Here is a 6,200-nt window from a genome sequence, read left to right as displayed (position 1 = left end):
GACAAATTTTACTTATTGGTCGTTTTAAAGTTTGATTCATCCTTTCCACTTTCCCACTAGATTGTGGCCTCCAAGATGAATGTAAATCCCAATTAATACCCAATGCTTTGCTAACACTTTGGACTACTTCAGCAACAAAGTGTGGGCCTCTGTCAGAGGAAATTCCAATAGGAACTCCAAATCTCAGAATTATTTCTTGTAATAACCACTTCACAACCTTTTTTGCTTGTGTGGTACGACAGAGAAGGGCTTCTGGCCATCCTGTAAAAGTATCAACCCCTACCAGGATGTACTGGTACCCATTTTGTCTATAGGTAACTCTGAAAAATCTACTTACCAATAATCTCCAGGTTCTGTACCAGATTTCAGCCTACCCATTTGAACCTTTTTCTTAATCATTGGATTATTTTTCAAACATACCTCACACTTTGCAGTTACCATTTTAGCTATTCCCAACATCTTAACTGATATTACTTGTTTTCGTAAAGATGTTACTAAGGCTTCTGCTCCCCAGTGACATTCCTGATGTCTCGTTTGAATTCTCTCTCTCATCAAAAGAGGTGGAATTACTAACTGTCCATTAGGAGTTATGCACCATCCAGCTAAGTTTTTCTTAGCATTTAATAACAGACTCAATTTGTCATCTTCCTCTGAATATCTCGGGTTTTCCCTAGGAAGGGTTACTGTTTTAGAAGGAATTATTGCCATTTGCAATGCTTGTTTCTTTGCTACCTTTTTTGCTGTTCTATCAGCTAAATTATTCCCAGCTATTATTTTTGTATTCCCAATCTGGTGTGCCTTACAGTGCATGATTGCTACTTGATCTGGCTTTTGAACTGCTTGCAATAATCATAAAATTTCTGTTTGATGCTTAAGGTTTGATCCTTGAGAGGACAATAACCCCCTCTCTTTCCACAAAGCTCCATGGACATGCACTACCCCAAAGGCGTATTTTGAGTCAGTCCAGATATTTACTTTCTTGTCTTTGCTTAGTTCTAAGGCTTGAATTAAAGCGATGAGTTCTGCCTTTTGGGCTGATGTGGTACTCGCCAATGCTCCTGCTTCTATAACTGTAGTCTCTGTTGTTACCGCATAACCGGCGTATCGGACTCCTTGTTCCATGAAGCTGCTTCCATCACTATACAGTTCCCAGTCTGGTCGCTCCAGTGGTACATCCTTCAGATCTTCACGACTGGAATAAACATACTCGATGGCAGCCAAGCAATCATGTTCCAGTCGTCCTTCTTCCTGTATGGAACTTAAAAACACTGCAGGATTTACCAGGTTAGTTGTCTTTAGAATCACATCATGTTGTTCAGTCAATACCACCTGGTACTTCATCATTTGGCTGGGAGACAGCCAGTGTCCCCCCTTCTGTTCTAAGACAGTTATCACCATGTGTGGGACATAGACTGTTATTGTTCTTCCCAAAGTCAATTTCCGAGCTTCTTGTATGAGCATCACTGTTGCTGCCACTGCTCAAAGGCAGTTTGGCCACCCTTTACTCACTGTGTCCAGTTGTTTAGAGAAATATCCGACTGGTCGTTTCCAGCTTCCTATCCTCTGGGTTAACACGCCCAGTGCAAGGTGTTGCCTTTCATGAACAAACAACTGGAAATCTTTGGTTAGATCCGGCAGTCCCAAGGCAGGTGCAGACATTGAGCCACGTTTCAACTCTACAAAAGCCTTTTGTTGTTGTGGGCCCCATGCAAAGGGAGAGTTCTTTTGGGCCTCGTACAGCGGTTTAGCTATTAGCCCATAGTTCATGATCCAAAGGCGACACCACCCAGTCATTCCCAAAAGTGCTCTGAGTTCATGAATATTTCTCGGCTCAGGTATACCACAAATAGCTTCTTTGCGATCTTTTCCTAATTGTCGTTGTCCTTTTGAAATCTCAAAGCCCAGATATATCACAGTCTGGCAGGCTGTCTGGGCTTTCTTCCTGGACACTTTGTATCCATTTAGTCCCAGGAAATTCAAGAGGTCGATAGTCACCTGTATACAGGTAAGTCTTTCTTCTGTAGCAATCAATATGTCATCCACATATTGTAAAAGTAAATGCCCAGGCCTTGATTTATCCTGTTTCCACATTTCAAGTTCCTTTGCTAATTGATTTCCAAAGATAGTTGGACTGTTTTTAAATCCTTGGGGTAATCTAGTCCATGTCAACTGCATCTTTCGCCCGGTTTGAGGATTTTCCCATTCAAAAGCAAACAGTTTTCTGCTTTCTTTTTCCAAAGGTATACAAAAGAAAGCATCTTTTAAATCAAGCACTGTAAACCGTTGATAAGTGTCCCTTAATGCTGTTAACAGTGTATAAGGATTTGCTACTACAGGATAAATATCCTTAACTAGTTGATTTACTGCTCTCAAATCTTGTACCAGCCTATATTCACCCAAGGGTTTTCTGACTGGTAAAATAGGAGTATTATACTCAGATTCACATTCTTCCAAAATTTTATACTCCAAAAATTTATCAATCAATTCCTTCAGTTCCTGTCTCACTTCCGATTTGATTGGATATTGTTTAATTCTCACTGTTCCTGCGCCTTCCTTCAAATCTATTTTAACAGGTTCTGCTAGTTTCGATTTACCAGGAATATTTGTTTCCCATACAGTAGGGATCACTGCCAAATCCACCTCCGGTGGATTTTCTTGTTCCTTTACTTTTTCTTGTATCATCAGGATTTCTCCCGGTTTTGACTCAGGTATTTTCAAGAAAAGTTCTCCTTCATCAAAAACAATTTGTGCATTTAATTTGGATAACAAATCTCTTCCTAAGAAGGGTATCGGACATACTGGTACATACAAAAATTCATGTGTAATTATCTTATTTCCAAATTTCAAATCCAGGGTTTGCAGGAATGGCCTGGTTTTGTTCCAATTTTTCCTTTACAGATATTTAATAAAAAAAATGTCTCTCCTGTATCCACTCCCAATCTCACAATTTGAACAACACTTTTTTTTTTCTTCCACCTTCTTATTATCAGAAGTTATAGCCATTACCAAATTATCTCTAATAATTAGCTTACATTCATCCTGCCAATCCTTTCTTTGTCTTACCTAAAAGAACAAATCCACATTTGGCATTTTATTCCATTTCCCTTCGCTTTTACAATACAGCATTAACTGCAGAATAGTGTTATAATTCAGTGTCCCATTCGTGGGCCACTTTTCCTGATTTTCCAATATATATGGCGGCCACCAATTATTACAATACTTTATCATCTGGCTCTTTGGCAAATCCTCATATAAATCCCCCCAATGTGCCAACAAACATCCCAATGGAGAATTTTTCAGGATTTTATTATTTACAGCAAGATTACCCATGCTTTTACTTTTAAACAACCGAGTTAACTTAGTTGCCATGGTATTATCACTCACAGTACAATACACAATTATTCAACTCTGTCACTCCGATCCGCGGATCCACACTCCACACTCGCTTTCGTGCTCAACTGCACGTCTCACCCTTACAGCCACACTCACACTTTCCCACAGTTACTTTAAACAAACATAAACCACAATATTGTATCTTAATTTTCTTCTTAATACACAAACTCACAAAACCAACAAAAAACCGAAACCCCCTCCTAACTTCTTGTTAGAGGCACTACCTTAGAGAACACTATAGCATATAGTTTCTCTTATTTCCACTTTTGTCCAACCCTGCAATAGCTTTCGCTTATGTCTTACGGGCAGACTCCTAGTCCTACCCTGCGCAGCTCTTTCACCGCGTCTGACAGGCAGACTTACTCAGTGGGACTCCATCCCACTCCTTACCATACACTTATTATAGTGGGACTCCTACCCACTTCCTCTAGTGCACTTACTCACTTACTTTAGTGGGACTCCAACCCACTTACTACAATTAGAAAAAGAAGTGTCTTACCAAAAATCCAGGGAACGTCGCGAAGAGCCTTACGGATCGGGGATCGATGGGTATCCCCGAGAAATCCTCGGTGCCGGCTGGAACCGATCAGGTCCCCGACTCCTCCGGTCTCCTTCAGCGAGGTCCCATCTGGGTCGCCAAAACTGTTACCGAAATCTCAGAATGAAGAACTTATCGACACCAATGTGATGTAGATAAGAAGACACTTCTTTATTAATGGCCGGGTGCGTGAGCGAGTCCTCACACGATCAACGCACACCAGGTCCCAAAATCAGACACCATATATAAAACTTATTCATACATATTCATTAAGTATTCATGCATAACCATGATATTTCCCATAAATCATTAACATATTCTCCTCCTATATCCGATTCTGCGCAGTAGAGCTTAGAAAGGTCTAGAAATGGGTCTGGGGTACGATTTGGGTAGGTGGTATGTGAGTCGGTGGTCGCGATCTCCCCCTGCCGGAATTACCTGCCACTAAAGTTCACGATTTCTTGGCAGGTAACCACAAGCTGTTCCAGTCGACTCTCCCTGGTTTCCATTCATCTCATATTCTGACATTTCAATACACCTTCTACATACAGAAGACTGGTCAAATACAAAGAAACCTTTCAAACCCTGAAGTTATTACCTAAGTTTTAACAATGGTTCTAGACCCTTCTTCTAGCCTTGGTACGGGATGTACAGAAGATCTCATAGCAGCTTTTACTGTGCAACTATAAGTTTCATTAAAAATATTTCTTATCCTTCTATTTTTCAATTTTATAAAATGATTTTATAAAATAAATTAATCAATCAAATAAAGTCAATCAATCTTAACTTATTAACAAATTGATAACAGAAGGATAAGATTGGATGTGAGGAAAAAGAAGTGTCCCTCTGAGGGTTACCCTGGGATGCCAGGGTTCACCCAAGGGAGCCTGGATCAGCCCATGGCTTTGAGTTTCAAGGAAGAAGCAGGGATGAGTGCAGAGACATCAGCGAAGGCATACAAGCAAGGGTGTGAGGGCTGGGTGGGAAAGAAAGAAATGCGCTAACCGCCAGAGTGTAAAGTGATACCAGCACGGACAGTGCAGGGCAACTTGCAGTGGAGATGGCCCAGGGCTGCAGCAGGGCTGAATGGCCCCACAGGGGACTGAGGCCTTTGTCCCCCTGGCAGCTGCCCATGTCATCAAGGCCTGTGACAGGAAACTTTATTGGGAGAGACTTATTATCTGCACTCCAAGGGCTTGGGGGTCAGGGCTTGGCCTTTCTGCTTCATCAAAAAAAAAAAAAAAAAAAAAAAGGATAATTGCAGTATTACAAGCACTGACACAGTACCTTTGCCTACCTGCACTTCTGGCCTCTATTAGCTACCCTAACGAGTCCATGGGGACACCTTCTCAGTAACAGCCCTCATTGGGACCCATCAATATTTGAAGGTATTTTCAGTATTGCTTCTGACTTGCATTCCTTCAGTTGCTGGTTCAGTCTTTTCTCAGTAGCTCAGGTTCATGGCAGGAGCCCCCAATGCCCTAATGAGGTATTTATCTTTTTGTCATTTCCTTCCAGTCTTGGAGACCTGTGTAGCTAATTGAATCTGTTCCATTCTTGTAGATAAGAGAGAGGAGTTCAAAGTGCACCTGAAAATAATTAATTTTTATTTCATCGCTTATATTTTGCTACTTTTTAGGTTAGAGGAGAGGTTCTAGCAGCATTCTCCAACTTATAATGAGGCAGAGGTTCTCCTGAGGAGGTCTGGAGTGGTAGGAAACACTGTCCCTTGAGGTCTGACACAGGGTGGACAACCTTGCTCTGAATGTCCCCAAGCCCACCCTTTTTCTCATTGTCCCCGGGGACTTACATTCCTTCTCCTTACATCAGACTTCTTCCCTCCATTCTGCAGGTGGGTGCTACAGCTCCTTTACATCGTCTCCCACCTGTTTGCCTTAGAGCTCTGGGTGCACACAGATGCAGATGGATCTTTCCTATATGCAAGCAATGTGAAGCATGATCAAGTGTCATAAATAAAAAAACTCACTCCCCACTTCTGTCACCTGAGAGGGTAACTGTCCAGGTGGATTTCCCAAGGGTAAATGTTGGGGTCTGCAGCGGGTCTGCAGACAAGTTAGTTGACTTCAAAGACTTAGTCGTGTACCTTTAAGACAGTCACAAATTGTCAGGTATGTAAACAGGGTGTGAAGAATCGGAACTTAGAACCGCAGCATACGGGCACCTACAGCAACAGCAAAGAGCAAGCAAGAAGAAGGACACAAAATCCTATCAGGGTCTAACACCTGCACTGTCTAAGATATATAAATAG

This window comes from Falco biarmicus, chromosome 10 (assembly GCF_023638135.1).
Source record: "Falco biarmicus isolate bFalBia1 chromosome 10, bFalBia1.pri, whole genome shotgun sequence".
NCBI classification, from domain to species: domain Eukaryota; kingdom Metazoa; phylum Chordata; class Aves; order Falconiformes; family Falconidae; genus Falco; species Falco biarmicus.
This window is presented reverse-complemented; position numbering follows the sequence as displayed.